Raw genomic sequence first — 25,105 nt, forward strand, 5'->3', positions numbered from 1 at the left:
TTTCAATAAGAGCAGGTGTACAGCCAAATTTTTCCAGCACTTTCCAGAGAGCCTCATGGTTGACTGTGTCAAACGCCTTGGTTAAGTCTACAAACACCTGGCAAAGAGGCATACGCTGAGATACCTCGATAATTTCCATAATCAGACCTTGTACACTTTCCTTTATACAACATAACCAAGATGGCATCTACCCAATCTTGGGCAATCGGGTCACCCTGCCATACTGACAGTATCGAAAACTGCACCACACAATGTACATTGACACCACCATGTTTCAGCAGCTCAACAGGAATGCCATCCAGCCCAGGGGCTTTGTTCAAGTTTATCTGTTTAATGCAGTCAACTGTTTCCACAAGAGTCGGTTCAGCATCAAGTTCCGGACAAAAGGAACATTGAGGGATGCTTTCTATTGCAGCAACATTGGATGGGTTGTGAAAAAGATCATGAAATGATTTCATCTGATGTTTTCAGCAAGGTTTTCCTATCCTTCGCCAGGAGTGATGTAGTTGAAGAGGATTTCGGACCATAAGCCTGATGAAGCAAAGTGTAAAATGTCTTGACATCTCTATCTTCGTAAGCAATCTGTATCTCTCTGGAGAAATCAGACCACCATTTGTTTTTTATTTGGCGCACACAACACTGAACCTCACCCTGCACAGAAGAGAAGTGGACAGCGAAAGCTGGCTTCTTCAGAAGTGAAAAGTTAAGAAGTTTTAAAAAAGCTTTCTGCTTTCTATCAATTTGAAAGTTAATTTGATTGGAATTATCAGCAAACCAATCTCGACGTCTGGGAACCTTCAATCCAAGAGCTTCAACACCTTTTTGGTATAATGTATCTTTTACTGCCTCCCAATCACAATCTGAGAATTCAACCTGGTTGAAAACAGATTTCAAGGAATTTGTATGACTGGATCCTTCAATTTGCAGACTTCAATATGCTTAGGCACTTTGACTCCATTGAAACGGCTTTTTTTGCGAACTGTAATTTTCAGTTTAGCTCTGACCATTAAGTGATCAGTACCACAGTCGGCACCACGCATTATTCTAACTTTGCAAAACTTTCCAAGATCACCACGCCTACACAGTATGTAATCAAGCAAATGACCATGTTTAGACTGGGGATGGAACCAGGTCTCCTTGTTTTTCTGGTGAGAAAAAGTGTTGGTGATAACAAGATTTAGTTCGCTGCAGAGATGGAGGAGTAGCATACCATTTGAATTGACTTTACCCAACATTGTCTGATCCAACCTATACATTAAAGCCACCAAGAACCACCAAACTCTCAGCACTTGGCAAACCGGTGATAACAGATCAAAGCATATGATAAAAGGAAGTAATATTGTCTTCGGCACATAGACAGAAAGAGCATTCATGTAACGACCAGCAGCAAGGGGGATTCTCAATCTCATTGCATGGTCATTTATACCTATTGGCTGTTCGATCTTGTCAATTAAGGTGTTCTTAACTGCAAAGCCAACACCAGCCTCACGTCTGTCCTTTTCAGATCTACCAGACCAGAAGATCGTGTAGCCCGACTCATGCTCAACCAGTTGATCCTCACCTGCAAACGTGTCTCAGAAAGTGCAGCAATGTTTACATTGTATCTTTGCAATTCCTTAGCCAAAAATTGCAATCTTCCATTCTAGTGTTTTACCATTATCAATAAATGTTCTCACATTCCAGCAACAAGGCTGGAGTGGGGGTCGTTTAGCATAATATCTTCTGTTCCTGTTAATATGGACATCCATCAGCAGCTTTGTTTAGGACGCATTTTCTTGTTCCCTACCAAATTCTTGGATGAGCAGTGCTAGCCTGAAAAGGCTGCTCAGTCACAAAAATGCGCCACTAAGCAAACAACTGTCTAAGTATTGTTGCGAAAAGCGATGTTAGGTTAGGCTTTTTGTCACCTGTGTGCAGATCAGATATTATATGCTTCCAGCCTGTCAGGCCAACTCGAGTCACAATTTTACATCATTTTCTTTTTTTTTTTTAGACAAATGTCTGAGGGAGTATCTGTACAAAGATGTTATCACAGAGATTTAGCTTTGTATGACAGCTAGTCTCTCTCTCGGTTCAACATGTTGATATCAAGCAACAAGCAAGAGCAAGATAGCCAGCAACAAGTCAAACTTCAGACCAGCTGAATGCGGGTACTGGTCTTCTGCGTTATGGTTTTATAAAATCAGAGACTTGTTTCTCCTAGAGAGCTTGCCTTCACCATGGCTTGCAGGAGCCCTCTCCACCCCAATACGATTCAATCCATGTCTAGGATTAGGGTTGCTGGTCATCAGAGCATACTCCACATGCCTGTAGGTCATGCATGCTGCATCAGACAGGGCCTAAGCTCCTCTGGAGCAGAAACAAATATATATATATATATATATATATATATATATATATATATATATATATGAAATTAGTATATTTAGGCAGCAGCATTTTTTCTTTTATGCACATTTCATTAAATAGCACAGACAACTCTTGCTTGTTTTTCTTGTAATCCTCCTTTTCTCTTTGTCGGACCATTTTCCGAACGTTTTTTTTTTTCGAGTAAAAAAAGAAATTTCCCATAATCGTGAACGTTTTCAATCTCCATTGGTCATCCTCGGGCGAGTAGTAAAAAATAAAAAATGAAATTGAAAAATGAAAATAGTGAGATGGAATGAAAAGACAATTAAAAGACGATTAAAATCGATTAAAATCACTAAAATACTCAAAAGCACTTGAGCGTGCCCTCCGTTTCATTTTGAGTCTGATTAATCATTGGTTTATTAATGTGGATTAACAATGCCTCAAAGATTGGGAGGCGCACCTCACAATATGAAAGAGTTAAAATGGCCGTGTTTTTTATTAATATGTCTCTAAATTCAGTGTCACTCGAAAAAAAAGTTCGGAAAATGGTCTGACAAAGAGAAAAGGAGGATTACAAGAAAAACAAGCAAGAGTTGTCTGTGCTATTTAATGAAACGTGCATGTATATATATCTATTCAGAATGTGAGAGATTATCTATCTATATATCTATAAAAGTGGAAGTGTCTGTCTGTCTGTGTATATTTCCCTGCACAATAACCCTGTCAATTTTAAGTCTACAGACTCGAAATTTGATATACAGGGTACTGAGATTTGGGAAAATCAATGTGATCGGTTTTCGGCAAGAAATTTTGTTGTTAAGGGGTCAAAGTTCAATGATTTGACCTTTGAGAACTTTACCAAACTCCTCCGACAATTTTGGGTCTAAACACTTGAAATTTTAGATATAGATTCCTTGGACATGGATCTAACATAATAACTAGATTTGAGTCCAAAGCAATAAATTTTAAGGGTCATAATTGGGGTCAAAGGTTTAAAAAATTGACCTTTTTTTTTTCTTTTTTTTTTTTTGTTCAGCATACACCTAACACCCGGGTAACGCCGGGCACCCATGCTAGTATATCTATAAAAGTAAACGTGTCTTTGTATCTGTGTGCCTGTCTGTCTGTCTATATACATTTTCCTTCACAATAACTCCGTTAATTTTTAGTCTACATACTCGAAATTTGATATACAGGGTACTGAGATTTGGAAAAATCTTTGGGATCGGTTTTCGGCAAGAAATTTGGCTGTTAATGGGGTCAAAGTTCAACGATTTGACCTTTGAGAACTCTACCAAACTCCTCCGACAATTTTGGGTCTAAACACTTGAAATTTTAGATATAGGTTCCTTGGACATGGTTCTATCTTAATGTAATTTGAGCTCAAAACAATAAATGGTAAGGGGGTCATAATAGGGGTCAAAATTTAAAAAATTTACCGTTTTTGTTTGTTTTTTTGTTTTTTGCTCAACATACACCTCCAAACACCCGGGCAACGCCGGGTACCCATGCTAGTACATAATAAATTCCACAGCCAAACAACGTCGCAGCCCCCAAGGTCAATGAACCGGAAGTCCAAGACTCAAGTTTCGCCCTCATTTGGGCTCATCAGTTAGACACATCCAAACTCAGGATTTGAAACCCGAGCCTCTTGCATGCGAGGCAAGCACTCTATCAACTGAGCAAATGCACCGCACACAAGAATTTCGGATGTGTCTAACTGATGAGCCCAAATAGGGCGAAATTCAAGTCTTGGATTTCCGGTTCCTTGAGTGTCATGGCTCTTGTGGGCTGCGATGTTGTTGGGCTGTGGATTTTATCATATACTAGACTACCCGTGACCCGTTGGGTCAGTATGCTATATTAGCTATGGAATTCATGTATGAGCGTGACACTTGTGACGTAAAGAAAAATTTTTTTTTTCACATAACAGAAACATTTCTATGAAAGTATATTAAAATGAAAAATCATGGACAGACCACTCAAACATGAAAAAAAAATCCCTATTCGTGTAAAGTTACCTATTTTTCCGAATAATCACTTAAAAATCTGAAATTAAACATGATTTGCCTACGAATCGAATGCCGACGAAAGTCATTTAGCAGCAAAAATGCACATGAACTTACCGATGAGAAATATAAGAATGAAAAACCCATATTGGAATCCTTCAACCAAGTTATAGAAACTTAAAATCTAAAAAAAATATATAATTAATAAAACCTGAAGCAAATCAATAAAACCTAAATAAATAAAATAAAATAAAATAAAACTAATATTGAAACAGATTAGTAAATGTGTCAACAAATTCACCGTTCTCACACAACTATTTTGTAGCTAGAAATGTAAACAAAAAATAAAACAAGAAGGAAGGAAGGAAGGAAAAGGGATGGATAGAGAGTAGTAGTAGTAGTAGTAGTAGTAGTAGTAGTAGTAGTAGTAGTAGTCTTGGCTTTACTACAATTGTTCTTATGTTTGTCAACGGGTTAAAGTTGTTTAGTTGTAAGAAAATAGCGACAGTATACATGTAATAAAGAATAGTTGCAAAACACCCGCACCCTTCCCATGTTAAATAATGATTTCGAAATAATAACGTTAATATTTCAGTGCGCAGGTCAAAATCTGCAAAAGAAGCGATTTGTGTTTATTTGTTTACGTTGTTATGGGTTAATGCTTATGCATGCATGCGCAACCGGATGTTGTAAACCAGAAAGTGGGTTACATCACTCGTTACAAGGTCATTTGAGTTTTATAATTATATATATATATATATATATATATATATATATATATATATATATATATATATATATATATATAAATAGGAGTGGAAAATGAATTCACAAAGACTATATATTGGAAAATATAGAATGAGTTATTTATTTAATAAGGGTATTCATACATTTAGTGGGGGGATAAAGGGGACTCTTTATACCAAGGTATTTCAAAGCCTAATGCTTCTCATCAGAAACGTAGAGAAGTTGCTAGGTAACATAATGGGGATGTGATTCTAAGATAAAGGAGGAGCGTACTATATAAAGTGAAGTGTAAAAAGGAGTATAGGGTTTCTATCATAGTTTTAAATAATGTAAGTAGTTTATGTATGTAAGATTAAGGGGGAGGTATAGGGGTGGTTGGGTTGTGGTTCTATTTTATCTGTCTGCATAAACACTATGCAGGGAATTTACACTAAAACGTTTTTATTGACAGTGATAACCGAGACAACAACAGCACTTAGAGACGATAAATGTTTTCACGCGTAATGTCATGATGAAGAATTAAAACGGAAGGGTGCATACATACTAAGCAGGGTTGATCAAAAGTTATCACAACATTACTTATAAGGGGAATATGGCTATAAATGGGACAAATATGTGTAAAATATGTGTGACTCAAGAACAGTTTGTAGATCATCGAGTTCTGGTGATCTGTTGTAGCCGACCTGCCCCATTGTAGCAACAACCTCACACTCTGTAGCCCGACCATCACAACTAGATACTCAAGTTGTTTCCAAGCAAGGAAAATGGCTAAATTGTTGGCAAACTCTTGGACGCAGAGCTTGGGTAGTTGGGTGAAGTAATCCACAAAATACCCACAAAATTGCTCACAAATCTCCTGAGTCAACACTATGGAGTCAACACTATGGAGTCTCCTTTTGTACTTTGAATTTTATGAATTTATCTGTCCAATTTGAATGAAGATCTACGCTCTATAGTGTCAACCTTAACGGCTTTGATGGATATTTTTTCTAGCCTAGCCCTAACTATTTGACCCTCATATCGCTCGCTAGCCAAACGTTTCAGGTCCTCTTTAGCTAGATTTATTTGTTGAAGATCACCCCTCTCCACCACCCAGGTCAACCTATTCTCTATTTGCGTCTCTGCTTTGGTACTAAGGCAAGGCAGCTGTATTTAACAGAGAAGTCTCTAATGCTACATTTGGTGTTAACCCACCACCTACTCCCAATTACTACTCCCACTAGACCCCTCTGTATATGTTCTGCTAGCTTATTCTGGAAGTCAATTATCTTCAGTAAGAGGTCTTTAACTTTCAATACCCAGCTAGCTTAGGATTACTCTTTAAATCCAGCCTAGCCACAAGCAATTTGTGATGAGAATGGCTTAACTAGTGGAACGTTGGATAGATGTATTCTATATTGCCTCTTCTAACTAACAACTACTTCCGAATAGAGAGCCATGTCCACATCTCCCTCCCTGGGTGACTGATATGAAATCTGTCAACTAGATTGAATCTTGATACTAGATCAGACAGACTGGTCTCACCTTTATCCATCTTACTAGTACCACCTACATTATATATCATATAGGATCAAAGACAACATTCCAATCTCCCATTAGAATTAGTCACTATGAACCCTCAAGGAACACCTCCGGCCACAGGAAAAAGGAAACCCACTCTTGAACAATATTAAGAACATAAACTGCAACGACTTGAAACACCCTACTTTTCATGGCAACATTGGCCATAACAAGTCTAACATCAGCATCCATGTGCACAACTTTTATTGTTATGGAGAGGGTGTGTCTCACTCGCAAATAACACCCTCTACTATAACGTTGAAGACATCTAAATGATCGTCAACTGAAATGTAGTGAGTCTCCTGCAACAGAGCCACACCCATGTTTAACAACATGAGGTCCCTCAGTACGCTAGCAGCTTTGCTTCGGCACCTCATGCCCCTCACATTCATACTTGCCAAGGACATGCCCATTATGCTTATTCACTGTCAATCTGAAGTCTTGGGGGGGGGGGTCAGAATGCAGAATTGGCCGAGAATGCTGGAATATGCCGAGATTGCTCATAAGTAACTCTGATTTAAACCATCCATCTCGACTGATACCACCTGTGATGTGACCATTCATTACCTCATCAGTGTGGCTGACCACAGGGGATTCAACCACGGCCACCGAGAGTAAGAAGAAGGCCTGTTAACTAAAAAATGCCAGCAGGCAATGTAGGTAAGATTTATCAGACTGTCAGTACTATATCAGGGCCATTCGAAAAAGAGCAATAAAACATTTTAAAAAGGAAAGGGAACACACTTCGATTAATACTGAAATGTAACTTTATTCAATAGAAAATATAAATATCAGCTATGTAAAATTAATTAATTTTAAAGCAATATACAATTTAATACTGATAAAAGTGAATTATGAATTTAGGAAACAAAGAATTAAATAACATATTAAACACCAACGATGAATAATTTTAAAAGTGAAAACAAACGATAAATAATTTTAAGAATGAAAACAAACGATAAAATACAAAAAATTGAAATAAAACAAATAATTTAAATACAAACAGACAATAAAAGTTACTAGTGCAGAAATATATTTTAATTTAATTTACAGGAAAATCACATGGGTTGAATGTTAATTTTTGGAACTTTGGAGATTATTCGGACTAATGTTCTCCTCTTGCGTGTTTATTTTGCGTTTTATCATCGAATCTTGACTTCTCCTTTATTACATCCTCAGGCCGAAAATGATGTTCATATTCCTAAAAACATAATTAAAGAAAACATTCATACCATAATGTAAGCTATTGTTAAATATAAGAAAAGATAGTAAACAAACATTTACAATAATAATCACAGTGTAGTATCTGTTCTGATGCTACACTTCATTTGTTCTGTCCTCGGTCAGTGGAGGAGAAATCCTTCATGACTGACACAATTTTTATTTTATTTTTGTTCCTATCTAGAGTGCCCCTTTTTGGAGAGCTAGATTTTCCCATATTAAAAACCGACCTTGTGTCTAACTGTGCCCTTGTGAGGGAGGCAAGTAAATAAATTTAAAAACAATATTTTTGACAATTATTTGTTTTTTATTTTAAAAAGAAACAATCAATTTTAATATATAACGCTCAGTCACGGCTAATTTCATTAAGATACATAAATATCAACATAATATTTGCTATATTAGCAATAAATACTATTGTTTCTTTAATTTGTATTAACAATGTTATCAAACGTTATGAAAGTACTTTAACTTATATTAACAATGTTATCAAACGTTATGAAAGTAGTTGAATACAGTTCTAATTAAATACACATATGATTACTTACTTGTTTGAAATAAAAGTTTTCCCTTCTAATGATATGTATCCAAATTGAGAAAATTTAGGAAAAGAAAATGTATGTACTTTGGGGCCTTTTGGATAATTTCCTTGATAATTTGGAACAACGCAAGAATACACCATGTTAGCAAACTGAAAACTAGAGGAAACTGCTGCTCAGCAGTGCTGCTGATAGCCTAGATCGTATACCTACAACTGAATCTGATAATGACGTCACGCTGTCATGTGCATCGGCCTTCTTTACTCTCGGTAGCCACGATTCAACCCCTAGGCCAAGTGGAGGGCTGGTCCAAGCTTTAATGTAGGCAATAGGATGCCTAAATCAGGTTCTGGTCTCCAGATGGGGTTTCAGTCCAATCTGGTTGCTGGAACTTCTACAAAAATCGCAAGCAGGTAGAGAGAGGAGGATCGGTCAGAGCTTTGGTGCAGTCTAAGTGCTTAGTTTGTGTTCTGATGTCCATGTCTCTGACATGGATGTTGGAACAGGCTCACGATATGCAGTAGGCATCGACAGTGCTGCCCTCCACACCTTAGATATAGAGGAGTCCCTCGCATTAGATGAGCTCTTCAATAATTTTGACACTGCTATGCCCAGCAGTGTAGTAAGTAGGCCAACTTGGAGAGGCTATCCAGGTAGGGTTTCAACAGGGATCCCTATTGATTATAGGAGAAACAACCTCCTTAAGACAGAACTTAAACCAGCCAAAATAGAAAGCTACTGATAGGGACCAGATATGAAGCAGTTGATGTCGCAGTTGGAATCATACCTCTATTAATGCCAGTGCCATCTAAAAACTGGCCATGCCTACTGGCTTTTGCAGAGTTGCAAAATACTTTAGACAGGACAATCCCACCCAGACAAAGAACCCTTCCTGCAGTAACAGCCTCTCCAGTACCAGCAACAGCAGCACAAACACAATCATGTTGTCAACAGAAGATAGTGCTGTAAAATTGTCCAGGACATTTACACCTCAAGACAGAGTATCTGAGCGAGAGATCTACTGTCTCCATTCTGGGCGCCCCCTGTTATCTGGACTCAAAACAGCTCAGTGCTGTGATTAGTCAGTATGGGAACGTTGAAGCTATAATCCAGGTCTGTTGTCCCTTTAACCTCATGATAAGGGACTACAATCTCAAGATGAGATTGGACTAGGAGAGCTTCAATAAAATTCCATGCTCAGATGCAATACCTGGACTATGTTAGATATCGTGGAGGGCAGGAGGCCCCATTGTTGATATTGTCAATCGCTGGTGCATATGGTAAGGGATTGTCTGACAGAAAACCCAGTAAAATTCCTGCTGCTGTTCCAAGTGGGAAAACTGTGACACCAGCAGTTCCTATGAGATCGACTGGAGGAGGCACAGCAACACCCACAAAGGACAGGTGGTAAAAAGTTGTAAAATCTGGTAAACCACAGAGCTCTAAACCAGAGACGACCACTTCAAATGAGGTGCAACCTCCAAAAGTAAGAAGTATGCAGGTTCCCATAAGGTTGCTTCAAGGAGTTGCGGACAGCATGATCAGCAAGTTCAGCAACCACGTTAAAGAGGAACGTCCCCTTATTTTCAAGTTCAGAAGAGGAGCAATCTGTAAGGGAGACCAACATAAAGAAAGATGGGCCAGCAGAGAAAGTGACAGAGAGCAAGGAGAACAAGAATGAATGCAAGGAGATCAAAAAAGAAAACGGAGGCTGCCAAACAAAGACGACCATCTCTCCTGTTTCGACCCCACAAACCCAAATATCTGGTCCCCAAATCCGAACAGAAATCCCCATCTCTCTTCAACGGGGGGTTGAAGAGAGATGGCGTTCGCTCCCTGTCCAAAAGTAAAGAGTTGGATTCCTCTACTAGCCATAACACAGCTTTCTCCTTTTCTTGTAGGAGAAATGAGATGAAAAATCTCCTCTCCTTACCTTATATGCAATGTAGATCTGCACCACACTGCAGCAAGTATCATCACTGGCCAAAGATGTTCAGTGAATAACCTGAGGAATTTCCTCAACACATCCCTGATCACCACATTTGTGAAGCAGGCAAAAGTGGGCCACATGAAGGGCCTATGAAATATGATTTAATCAGCAAAGGAAGTGACACTGGGTCTAAAATTGGTTGAGAAGGGGCATGACTCCGTCAAATAGTTGGTAGTTCATGGCGAAGGGAGAGTTCAGATATAGATCTACCCTTCATTTTATAATGTCCTAAAACTAACTTTTGCCTTGGATGTTGGTTATAACGTTGTATGGGGCCACTATTAATGGAAGTTACCATTATCCATAGTCAACCTCATATAATTACAAAGAGAGAAAAGTTCTAGCGTTCTTGTAACCCAATGATGTGTAAATGCTATAGAATTGTCATATGTACTGTGATGCATAGCCGTTTTTCACTCAACCGGTCTATGTATTGTTCGTCATAGAAGATCCTCATCCAACAGGTTTTTTTATTTTTTTATTAGATTTTCACCCAAAAACAAGGCAAATTGCCACTTGGGTGTAGGCCCCCTACTATCAGGGGCAACAACTACTGGGGTACTATGTAGGGCTTTGGGCAGCAAGATGTCAGTTCACGTTACACTTGAACTTCTGCACGTCAGCACTGTTAGGGAAGCAGGGACCTGGAATAGAATTCCAAAGTCTAGCGGGTCTGGGGAAGAAACTATTGGAGTAGAAAGATCTTTTACATCTAGGGATCTATACAGTGTGGGGGTGGGATCTAGCAGCCTGTCGGGTTTGTCGAGAGTGCTCACGTCGTGGGGGCACAAGTGATTGCAGTTCGTCAGAGCATTCACCACTAAAATACTTGTAGAACAGGCAGAGGGATGCAACATTTCATCGATGGGACAGAGGCTGAAGCTTAGATGCCAGTTCAGGGCCTATCAGGTTTGCGACTCTCTTTTGAACCTTGTCAAGGAGCAAGAGACTAGTAGCAGATGCACCAGCCCAAATGTGACAGCAATACTCCATACATGGACGAATGGTGGGCTTATAGAGGTACAGGATACTTTCGGGTGTTAGTAGTTGTCTAGCACAGTAGAGAGAGCCCATCTTTCTTGCAGCGGCCCTGGCAATGCCTTCAATGTAATTGTTCCAACTCATGTTTCCTGTGAATGTTAGGCCAAGGAGTTTGAAAGATGTACTCTCAGATAAAGAGTCGTTGGCCATTGCTGTAGGTGGTAGAGAGGGTTTCTTGTAATTATTGAATGAAACTAGTTTAGTCTTGGCGGCACTGAAGGTTACCAACCATTTTTGTTCCCATTCCACTACAGATTGGACGTCTTCCTCGAGTGTTTCTGCCATTTCTTTAGAAATGTGTTCATTCGTCTTCCTGTTGTGCCTGTTATAGAGTGTATTGTCATCAGCATATATACCCATTTCAGGGGCAATTTTGTCGGGGAGGTCATTTATGAATATCAGGAACAATAGACATCCAAGGATAGACCCCTGGGGCACTCCTGCATTTATATCATATTGTTTAGATGTACGACCGTCGAGGACAACCTGGATTTTTCTCTTATCTAAGAAGGATTTAATTATGTTAAGTATTCTACCAGTGATACTATATGATCTAATTTTCCTGAGGAGACCCTCATGCCATACCCTGTCAAAAGCCTTAGATATATCTAGAGCTACTGCTCTGTCCTCCCCCCCCCCCCGCTCCAGTGAATGGTGTGTCACTATTCTTGGTGAGAAGACAAAGAGGAAAAAGTAAACAAAATGAAAACAACGTTTGCTCACTCCACCAGCAGCGAAGTTGTAAAATGAATGATGCGAGTTGTTATGTTGGTTTTTTAAGGATACATATTTAAAGAAAACAATATCAGAGATCAGGTCAGTGAAATAAAACAATGACAAATAACAATAAAAAGTCAATAAAAGAAAAGAGAAAATTTTTAATGTATCAACGTTTTTGTTCGACAAATTTAGTGACAAGCACCATTAATTTCTCTTCCTCTCTGCTTTGTTTTGTTTTTCTTGTTTTTGTTTTCAATCTACATCTACCCATCTCATTCTTGTTTTTGTTTTCAATCTACATCTACCCATATTTCATAGGTCCTTCATGTGGCCCACTTTTGCCTGCTTCACAAATGTGGTGATCAGGGATTTCCCAGAGTCGTCACTGTTGGGATACGTTCATATGAAAATCGAGTTTTAACTTAAATCATTTTTCTCGCTTTTCTGGGCTTTTTATCAGCCTGATGATGCATTTAAGTTTTCTAATGTTTCTAATATCTCATCTATACCAGTACAACTGACCTGACAAAGGCTTCATATCCGAGCACTTAGTCAGGGTCAATAGGTCAACTCTCTTGAGTTGATATTTTCTTTTGTCATCAATCGAAATCTGAACATGAATTAACATTTCCTCTTTGCTCGGAAATCAGATCCAAAACAATTATTTCTCATTTTTGCTTGGTCGCTCCATTCAATCAATCATTCAGCTAAACTCACATATACACTCATCTTATGTAATCAGAGCCTGTAGGTGTTATAGCAATTAGCAGACGGATCCAGTGTTTTGCTGGCTCAGATCTGCCGATTTGGCTTAACTGTAGAATTTGGTAAATGTTATTTTAGTTACTCCAAATGCAGATCGGCCAGCTGCTTAAGTCCAGCCAAGGAGAGAGACTACCTGGAACAAATCGAAAATTGAAAGAGTTAGTGACCAACGGGGGCAAGAGAGATGCTTTCCCAGAGAAAAATCCAAAAAATACTGTTAATGACAAAATCTGACATACTAGTCTTTGGGCATGTGAGGGAAAAATTGCTCGAAAAACCACTGACTTAATCAGAAAGCAAGCACATTACCAGTGCGGGCTCATCAAACCCACAAATGACTGCAATTAATTTCTGATCAGATTTATTACAGTAAAATATATTTGGAATGTTTATTCATTACATATATATATATATATATATATATATATATATATATATATATATATATATATATCTCAGTCAATCATTAAAGTTGTTTTGGTCCAATGTTAGAAAAAGGAACATTTGTAAAAATTTGTATCTTTTTTCTTTGCTATTGAATCAACAGGAAGAGCTATTAATTTTCCAACACGTCTTCCTAGTGTTACGGGCGTGTCTTTCACACCTGTGTTTCTACTCTGTGATGTTTGTAAACAAATAACGTAACACTACAAGGGCTATTCATAGAATCATGATTACCAGTAGTTTCTTCAATTACTAAAATAGAAAATTGACAGAATGCAACGAATTTCACCGAAAAACAAACATTTATCATTTCCTTTTTTTCTTGAATCATGATTAACAGTAGAATCTCGATTGGCAGCATTTTTTTATTAATTTTTATTCACATTATTTATGTCATTATTTTTTTTATTTATTTTTATTCACATTATTTATGTCATTATTTTTTTTATTAATTTTTATTCACATTATTTATGTCATTATTTTTTTTATTAATTTTTATTCACATTATTTATGTCATTATTTTTTTTATTTATTTTTATTCACATTATTTATGTCATTATTTTTTTTATTAATTTTTATTCACATTATTTATGTCATTATTTTCTAATCATTCTGTCTCCTTTGCTTTTCTCTCATGCATCGTTTCCATTATTCAACCCGTTTTTCTGTCTTTTTTATATCCCATCACATACAGCATCTATTTCCCTCCTTCCTTGCTTACAAATGACCTCTCGATTTATCTTCCACACTTCACAATATAAAATGGTGAATACTGTTTGATAAAGCTCATTTTACTAAATGTATGAGTATCTTGTGTAGGAGACGTGGCGTTTCACTGTGTGGGCGACGAAGCGTTTCACTGAAGAACCACGGCAACACACAGCGAACCAACAACCAATGACAGCCACGGTGCAAAGGTAACTAACAAAGCTCAGCTGACTGCACGAATAGAAACGGAACCCAACGGTCACTGTACTGATCGCCACGAACGTCAGAACCCGACTGCCTCGCACCTCCAATGGACCGATTTTTATTCCTCAAGATGGCCTAGCTAATTTGCATCCCCGCGAGATCTCGCGCGATCCTGCAAGATTCCGTCTCTAATAAAAGCAGGCAGGCGCCATCTTGAAACTCTTTCGTCCGCTGCCCCGACCACGGGATCAGCCACCACCCCACACGCCAGGCACACACGGACCCTCTTGCGCCGAGGGCTACGGTTAGTCTCACACTCCCCCCTGGTCTCCAATTCACATACGTGACACGGCGGACGTGGCCGTTTGATTCAAGCACTCCTGCGGAGGGGTATTGCCGGGACTTCCTCATCGGAGCTCTCAGAAGTGTCATCGGAAGCATCAGCATCAGCATTAGAGCTCGCAGTTGAGTCATCAGGTTCGTGGGGCACAGGTTGGATCCATCGCTCATTGTCGGATGACTCGCTCCTTCCACTGCTCGCAGTTGAGTCACCAGGTTCGTGGGGCACGGGTTGGATCCATCGCTCATCGTCGGATGACTCGCTACTTCCACTGCTCGCCGATTGGTCAGCGCTTAGAGCGGGTCGGACATCCCTTACGTGGCGCAGAGTATCATCGACTAGTATGGCCTGTTCACTGATGACGCCGGTGACCCGCCCCCTCCAAAAGCTGCTGGTGCACCGGCCGCCGGGTGGCTTCACCCAGACGGTGTCTCCCACTTGGTACGTCCCCTGGGGTTCTCGTTGGTCGGGTAGACACACTTCAACGTCCTTGACGCGCACGTGGTAGTGATGAATCGCATCAGCGGGTGCACTGCCGCCAGTCACGGCGTCCTTAGGCGTTGTGTTGTATCTGTAAACCGCCTCCGCGATCGTACACTTCTTCCTGACCGCGATCCTCTTCATGGTTCGGTGGCACCGCTCCGCTATGCCGTTGCCGCTCGGCACATACGCACATCGGTGTCGAAGGCGGATCCCCCAGTTGTCCATAAAATGCCTAAATTCCCTGCTGCAGAACGCCGTGTCGTTATCTGTGAGGATCTCCTCAGGCGGCCCCCTTTCGTAGAATATGGATTTCAATTTGTGGATGACACTGGTGGAATCCTGCCTCGCTAATTGGCGCCAAATCGCGAACCTCGTTGGCCCGCAGTCTATCAGCGTGAGGAAGTGTTGGCTGCCGTAGTGGGTTATATCCATACCCAACCGACTCCAAGTCGCGTCCACTCCCAGCTGTCCTTTCCACCATCTGGCTGGGGCGGGGTCGATGGACTGGCACGTTTGGCACTCCCTGACCACTGCTCTTACTGCGCTTTTTGGTATTGATGGTCTAGCCAACTTCACAAAGTAGTAGGTCTGTTGTACTCAGGGGTGCCCACTGTCGTGATGTATCTTCCTGATTTCGTCCTCCTCGACGGAGGCAGCACACAGAGGCAATGGCTTAGCTTCTTTCTTCATAGCCTCATACCATCTCCGTGGTACCGGAGTGAGCTTGTCGGCGAGGTTGTAGTCCGAGGTGACGAGCACTACGTCTACGGACAGGTTGTACTCCGTCACCAGTTTTTTCACAGTCTCCAGCCTCCGTCTTATCAGCATTTCGCTGGCTGCCTTGGTGCGTGCCCTAGCCTTGCTCGTGAGTGTGTCCGACACCCAGTGGTGCACGCAAAGTGAGTCACTGTGCACACGCAGTTTCTTCACTTCCCATTGAAGTGCCAGGTTAATGCCCTTTATTACAGCGTCGAGTTCTGCCAGGTTGATATGGGCAGCATCATTCGCCGGTCGCAGCCAGCAGGCATCCTCAACTACGGCCCCATCTTTCTCCAAAACTACACCGATCGCTAGAGAACTTGCATCCACCCACACGCTCAGTTCGTCTCCCTGCATGCACCAGTCCCCTGTGGCGGGGTCATTCTTTTTCACACTAGCGACGGTCTCCTTTAACATTCGAACCAATAGTTCGTCGGTTATCTCATCATCCCAGCCTTTGGTGACCGCATTTGCCCTCCTTTTTATGACGCCTGTCGCCGCACGAACCCATCCGCATACTGGAAGGTGCCCCACAAGTTTCCCGCCCAGGGAGAACACGGCACGTCTTGTGTAAACGTCGGGTACGTCGGGAACTGCGGTTCCACGCCTCCACTTCAGGATCCCTCGCTCCTCTTGAACGCTCAAGCCCAATACGCGGGCGCCATCCTCAAGCCGCTCAGAGTCCTTGCAGTTTAGACCAAACTCGGCAAGTTTGGATCTTACACGCGAAGATGACACGATATCTTCGTTCACGTATATATCGTCAATATAAGGCCTGCATACGAAAGCGAGCTCCGTGAATGGATTAAGAACGGTTGGCTGATCCCATACCCCTACGTAGTCACACTTCTCCTCAAAACGCCGATGTTCCCTTTCTGATCCATTCTTCTTGTGACAACACGGCATTGACGATAGCCTTCATTATCTGGGGTGCTACGTTTAGCCCAAATCCGAGTCGCGTAAGACAGTATCTCTTCCCGGAAAACATCACTGTCTGGAAAGGCCACATTGCCTCGCCGATCCGGACCTGCAAGTATGCTTTTCTCAAGTCCAGTAGGGACACATTGGACCCCTGCCGGCGCCACTCTCGCAGCTTGCTGGCACAGACGTCGGCGTCCGCTGTGAACGCATCAACATGCGCATTCAACTCGCGGTAGTCCATTACCGGCCTCACCTTTGACTTGTTAGGTTGGGCAACTGCCATCAGCGGTATCAGGCCCTTGGGGGGTCCAAGTTTGTCGTAGGGGTATGGGATCAGCCAACCGTTCTTAATCCATTCACGGAGCTCGCTTTCGTATGCAGGCCTTATCTGGTTGGGCATACGGTACTCTGCCACTTTGTTTTGTAGTTTGGCCGGTTCCTTGTCTTCTGACCACCTCCAAGTGGTGGTCCACGCCTTCTGTTGGTCGTCGAATTCTGCACTGAAGTCCGGCTGGTCGACTCTTAGTGCTGCGCCATGTGGTCCCGCCCGTTGCATCTATAGCAGATGACATCACCTTGCGGGCTGGATCCCTGAGACGGTCCTTCGCCACTTGGTGGGGCCTGTGCGACGGCGACTACCGGTTCCTGCACCGTCGAGTCATCCTTCATTATTGTCCTGGCTCTGTCCACTAGGTCATTCAGCGGTAGTGAGGATATGGTAGATGTTGCTCGCAGGAGCTGCTTTGCTCCAGCGGGGAGTCCTGACAGGAATTTGTAGGCTAGGGCCATCTCGGGAAGACCGCCGAACAACACCGTCAGATTCTTAAGTTCGGCGAGATACACGTCCACAGTTTCGCCCAAGCGTATAGACCTCGTCTCAAACTGCTCCCATGCAGTGGCGGGGTCAGTGGCGAACGCCCTGTACAACGCCGCCTTGATACTCGAGTAGTCACACTTCTCCTCAGCGCTGAGTTGCTGATATACAGCGAAGGCCCCGCCGGTCAGCCGCAGAGGAATCACGCGCTCGACATTTTTCACGCCGGAAAACTGACAATGTAACTCGACTTTCTCAACCCAGCTGAGTACCGGGTCGGATCCGTCGAATTCCGGTATCAACTTTAGATCGAACCTATCCGCCATTGAAGAAAAGAAAACCAAGTTCGGAGTGGGGGGGGCCGAAATAGCTTGTATGAGTATCTTGTGTAGGAGACGGGGAGTCTCGTCGTGGGCGACGAAGCGTTTCACTGAAGAACCACGGCAACACACAGCGAACCAACAACCAATGACAGCCACGGCGCAAAGGTAACTAACAAAGCTCAGCTGACTGCACGAATAGAAACGGAACCCAACGGTCACTGTACTGATCGCCACGAACGTCAGAACCCGACTGCCTCGCACCTCCAATGGACCGATTTTTATTCCTCAAGATGGCCTAGCTAATTTGCATCCCCGCGAGATCTCGCGCGATCCTGCGAGATTCCGTCTCTAATAAAAGCAGGCAGGCGCCATCTTGAAACTCTTTCGTCCGCTGCCCCGACCACGGGATCAGCCACCACCCCACACGCCAGGCACACACGGACCCTCTTGCGCCGAGGGCTACGGTTAGTCTCACACTAAATCGACCGAAATATCTTGGTTCAGCTTTAATGACGTGTTTGTGTCCTTATTTCAACTAGCTTATCCTCCATATCTCTCTCTCTCCCTCTCTCTCTCTCTCTCTCTCTCTTTCCCTCTCTCTCTCTTTCTCTCTCTTTATGCATATTTATGTATATATATTGTTTTCAGAACGCGCGCGCGCGCGTGTGTGTGTGTGTGTAAGAAGTAGCGTACCGTGTTGGATCGGAGCAGTTTCGATGAATAGTTGAATTAACTCCTAAACAAGAAATCAGTTTAAACACATGAATTTGAGCAAAGTATGATTGTGGAAAATCTTCAAGACACTTGGTATAATCGTTTAAAAAGAAAAGTACTGGAGGATATAATACAGCAGATTGTGTGAACGTCACTTGCACAAAGACAACTGGAATGATTAAGTAACAACAAATGAAGAAGTAAGTGCAGTATATAAAAAAAGTGTGTGTGTGTGTGTGTGTGTGTGTGTGTGTGTGTGTGTGTGTGTGTGTGTGTGTGTGTGTGTGATTAGATTAGACAAATGAATATGTACTTATTAAGGGGAATGACGAAACATACTTCTAATAATTAATTAAAAAGAATCCGTGATAAAGATGCTGATAAATACTTATTATTAGGAAACTATGTTTATTTATGCTTATGTATGTATGTATGTATGTATGTATGTATGTATGTATGTATGTCAGGTCATGTCATATGCTACTGGTACCATGTAACCCAGTATTACCTGCCTCATGGTTGGGTCACCGGCGACTAAACTGGTTCCCCCACCAGACTTGTTTGGTGAGGAGGGCGGCTAGTCTCCCTGAAGGATTAAAAACAAGACCTTTCAAAGGGCGGATGAACACTTTTTCGGGGTCAACGGCCAACTAGCACCATGTATATTTATGTGTATGTATATATGTGTTGGGGTGGAGAGGACTCCTGTAAGCCGTGGTGAAGGCAACCTTTCTAGGAGAAGGAAATCTCTGATTTAAAAAAAAACAAAGTGGGAGACCAGTACCCGCATTAAGCTGGTCTGCAGTTTAATTTGTTGCTGGCTATCTTGCTCTTGCTTGTTTCTGGATCTCAACATTTTGAACCGAGAGAGAGAGACTTAGCTATCGTACAAAGCTAAGACTCTGTAACATCATATTTGTATAGATGCTCCCTCAGGCATTTGGGCTCATGGATTTTAAATGTCTGAGGGAGTGGCACTCGTCTGACAAGACGTTGCAATCATCATCACTATGTATATTAGCGGACTTGTTGCAGACTGCTTGGCGTGATGAGTGTGTTCCACAGGATTGGCGGGATGAATTGATGATGGTGCTATACAAGGGAAAGGGTGCCAGAGATGAATGAAGAAACTATTAGGGCATCTCATTGTTGTCAGTAGTCGGTAAGTTGCTCTGTAGGATCATACTAGATAGAATTCTGAAGCACATTGCTGACGATGTTTTGCCTGAGTCGCAGTGTGGTTTCAGAAGTGGTCGAGGGACATGATTTTTACAGCCAGACAACTACAGGAGAAATGTATAGAACAGCGAAAGGGTCTGCATCAGGTGTTCATCGATTTAAGTAAGGCCTTTGATACAGTCAATAGGGATGCTTTGTGGGAGATTCTGAAAAAACTTGGCTGTCCTGACAAGTTTGTAACCATCTTAAAGCTCTTCCACGATGATATGAAGACTGTGATCAACGTTGGGAGAAAACTGGCTGATCTTATTTCAATAGAAAATGGTGTTAAGCAGGGAGACACTCCAGCACCCACACTCTTTGCTTTGTATTTCACCATGGTCTTTCGAAGGGTTGCTCTGATGATGTCTATATTTGCTACCAAACTACTGGGGGGTGGGGTCAACATTAGGCGCTTCAATGCAAGTACAAAAGTACTCACCAGCATGATTCGTGACTTGCTCTATGCAGATGACTGTGATCTGGTGGCTCATATGGGGGCTGATATGCAGCATCTTGTGCACGCCTTTGTGGTTGCCTGCAGCGCATTGGGATTGACTATCAGTCTGAAAAAGACAGTCTTAATGCATCATCCTGCACCAGGTATGCCATATTATGAACCATCAATTTATGTCTATGGGTCGAAGATAGCAATTGTCGCTAAGTTTGTATACTTGGGCAGCACACTAAGCAGGACTGGTGCCCTGAATGATGAGGTATCATTACGGATTAGCAAAGCAAGTGATGCTCTTGAAAAGTTGAACAAGCGTTTGTGGAGCTGTCATGGAATCTCACTACCAACAAAGATCAAGGTTTATGCCGCATGCATTCTCTCTGCTCTTCTCTATGCCTGTGAGACTTGGACAACATACAGGAAGCATTTGAGACGTCTTGAGCGGTTTCACCAGATGTGTCTACAGCGAATCCTAGGTGTGTGTTGGCAAATGTATTTCAGTGATGTTGAGGTTCTTGAACGAACCCAATGTCTAAGCATTGAAGCTCTTATTATCAAACATAGACTGAGATGGAATGGTCATGTGGTAAGGATGTCAGACAGTCCACTTCCCAAACAACTCCTTTATGGCGAGCTTGCCGAGGGAAGGCGTCTGGCTCAAAAGCCTAAAATGAGGTTCAAGGATTGTTTGAGGACCATCTTGAAAAAATGTGAGATGGATGAGAAAACCTGGAAGAGTTTTTCTTTGGATCGTGGAGAGTGGAGAAGGTGTTATATATAGGAGTTTCATTAAAAGAGAGTCTTAGAGAGAGTTTGTCATTGTGTCTTGGAGAGAGAGTCTTTTATTAAGAGGGACGTTGTGAGAGATTGTTCCTGTTATGAAGATATTCATATATATTAAAAATGTTCGTTACTTAGATGTTTAATAGATGGAAAGCTCTTTGAGTGAGGAGATAGTCTTGAGACATTGTGTAGACAGTCTTAGTGTAGATATGAGATGTATAGTTCATATTATCGATATGAGATGTCGAGACATGTATGTAAGATGTATATGTTAAGACATTTTATAACACAGATATAGAAGACATATAATAACAATATTCTTTACCTTTTGGTGGAATCACAACACAAAGACGACGTTTACAAAAACACATGATGGGTTTATTTCTTCTCACGACCGGTGGTTTTCATCATCAAGAATTCAAAGCTTCACATATTAAGTTTCAAAGTGACCGTCTCGCTTCTAGACGTTCGAATGACAAACTGGACTGTCGTCTGCCGACCTCAGACTCTCTCTGACTCTCCCCCTGCTTCTGTCTGCTTAACTCTAAAGTTTTTCTATCTATCTCTAGAACTTTCTATTTTCCATGACGTCATACACACGTGTTCTGGACATACGTGTCCAAAACTTTTCCTTTTTTTTACAAAAGGAATTTTAACCTATACTCAGTAACCTATGTTTCCAATATGTTAAAAACATGTTTATTAAATTTTCTTGTAGCTGCATTCTTTCAATTGAATTTTCATAACAAAATTGAGAGTGCACATTCTTTTCTTGAAACTATTTTATCTCTAAGCTGTTTTACATTCCATTTTCTAATTCTCACACGTAATCTATTTCTAAACCTAAATTACGAGGTTCGAATTTCGTCTATTGCTATTTCATTTTAATTTTAACTAAATCTCTCTATTTTTATACTTACATGAAAAGGGGACAGCCCTTATCATGTAACAAAGGGCCTTGCGCAGAAGTGTGGGCAAGTTTGAGGCTGATTGAACCCAATATGAACGACTGAAGCGTGATATTTGGAAAGGGAACGTGCAAGAAGCAGTTAATGAGCTGGGCTGCCAAATTGGTTTAGAGTGTGAGACATGATGGAGATGATGTCTGAGCAGAGCTGGGCTAATAAGCCAGCAGACTGCTCATCAGCACAATGGGTCATAGAAGTGGCCATCAAGCACGTGCTACTAGTGGCGCTCATGTCTGCACCATGTGTGTCAAAGAATGCCAGAGTTTGGCCGGGCTTAAAAGCCATTTTCGTGCGGCTCACCACAGATCTGTCTTCATGTTTCAATTTTCTAACACTATATCAAGTTAATGGCAATATTCGAGAACGAATTTGCTGCCATCATCATATATATATATATATATATATATATATATATATATATATATATATATATATATATATATATAGAGAGAGAGAGAGAGAGAGAGAGAGAGAGAGAGAGAGGGAGAGAGAGAGAGAGAGAAATATTATCTTATAATAAGAACATTACCAATCCTGAAATAATAAAAACAAAATAAGAATTGAATCATTAAATATTATTTTAGATACTCATTTAATTAATTTGAATAATGAATTATTATATGATTAGTGCACTTTTAAACACAAATACAATAGGATTTATTCAAGTTTTAAAAAAAGTATACTAAGCCATTTAACTAGTTTGGAAAATGATTATTAATACTTGATTGAAGAATATTTGAATATAACAATTACAGAAAATATAGTTAATTTTTAATGTAAAACATTCAAGATAATTAAATAAAAATAAAATAGTAGTAATTAAGGAAATAAATTAAATATTAAGCTGATAAGTTTATAAATATATAATAGCTCAAATTAAAATAAAAAATTTAATTTTTTTATTAATGAATATAAATATTTATTGATAATAATCACGATTAAATAATATTAATACAATAAGCTTAAAGGACATCAAATAATTTATTATTACTTTGGAATTTACGGATAAAAGATAAAATGAGTTAAGTATGTGATCTAATTTCAATATAATAGGATACAATTAAAAATAACAAAAAATGATAATATATTGGAATACAATAAATTAGAATAGATGAATATAATTAACTAATAGACATACCAGTTAATCGTTTATTTGAATAATATAATTTAACTTATGTTATTGATAAATAAAACTCATAAATATATATTAATTTATATTGAAATGTTCTAAATGTTTATATTTAATTTAAATAAATAATATAATATAATTTATAATATAAATTGGATTAATAAATAAATAACATGTAATAAAACAACAATAAAACTAGATAAATATATTATTTAGCAATATAATAAAAAAACTCGTTTAATTTAACTGGGTTTGATAAAGGAAAACAACTCATTTAAATTGATCTTTAACTGTATTTAAACAAATGACGATAAAATATTCCAAATTAAAATTTTATATTGAAATTAAGTAAGATTAATGAAAAATAATTAAATGACGATAAAGAATTATAATTTATTTAATAATTCAATTAAAATAGTAATAAAACTGAATTATATATTGATATAAAATTTAGATACAATCGACAATTTGTATAACCGGAAATAGAATATATATATTTTGAAATTAGTTTTGAATAAAATTAAATAAATACATAGACATGTCATATGTATTACAATTATTATTATTATCTAAGTAAATATACATAGATTAATTATAAATAATAAAGTAATAAAATATTAAATAGAATATTGTTTTAGTAGTGTATATTAAAATTAATACAATTTATTAATACGAATATTTAAATTTTAGTGATTTTACTTGAAAATTCAAAATGGCGAATGAAGATAAAATAAAATGTAATTGCAACTTCTCTTCCAATTTTCGGATTTTGTAATCATGCCCAAATGGATTTCATTATCTTTTGGTGGATTGATAGTTGTTATACCTTCTGATGAGTTAAGGGCAAAATAGATTCATTGATTGATATAATAATTAAATGAATGATTTTGCATTACAAAACAGTTGCTGTCAAGAATTGTAAGTGTCAACGTAATTAAAGGAATAAATTTGTAAAATGGTTAACATCAAGAAATTTGGAATTTAGATTTTTGTCATTTATTTGTTATATGCTCTGTAATTACATTGAGCTTCTTAAATTAAGGATTAGTTTATAAAAAAGGGTGAAATATAATTGAAAAATCATATTTCCACAGAAATATGTGTGTGTGTGTGTGTGTGTGTGTGTGTGTGTGTGTGTGTGTGTGTGTACGGATACTTGTTTTTATATACAACATATATAGAGGACTTTTTAAGCATATATTTATTCTATATATACGTACATTCTGTTATAATTTCATGCTAAAAATTGCATAACATCACATTGTTCGCTATAGTTAGATATTAACATATATATTTATCAGACACCTCAAAAGCATATAGACCCGATCTCATTCCAGCTGTGCTATAAAAAAAATGCTTCATTGAGATTGCTCCATGCCTCTCCAAACTATACAACAAATGCCTTAACGAACTTAGCTCTCCTGACTGCTGAAAAACTGCTTCTGTAGTGCTAGTTTACAAGAATTCTGGCGAAAGAACTGACCCATTAAATTATTGCCCCATTAGCCTTCTCTCGCTTTTCACCAAATTATTTGAGTCTGTAATTAATCAAGCTCTAGTTCATCACCTTACAGCTGCTAAACTTCTGAGTGACAAACAATATGGATTTAGACAAGCTCGTTCTACAGCAGATATCCTTATTGTAATCTCTGAACGTAAATACCATACACTGGACAAAGCAGGTGAGGGTAGAGTGATAGCCCTAGATATATCTAAGGCTTTTGACAGGGTTTGGCACAATGGTCTTCTCAGGAAAACCAGATCTTACGGTATCACTGGACGAATACTTAACATAATTAAATCTTTCTTAAATAAGAGAAGAATTCAGGTTGTCCTCGACTGTTGTACATCTAAACAATATTATATAAATGCTGGTGTACCTCGGAGGTCGATCCTTGG

Source organism: Euprymna scolopes, chromosome 15, assembly GCF_053919585.1.
Source record: "Euprymna scolopes isolate OS-2025 chromosome 15, ASM5391958v1, whole genome shotgun sequence".
In the NCBI taxonomy this organism is placed as follows: Eukaryota; Metazoa; Mollusca; class Cephalopoda; order Sepiida; family Sepiolidae; genus Euprymna; species Euprymna scolopes.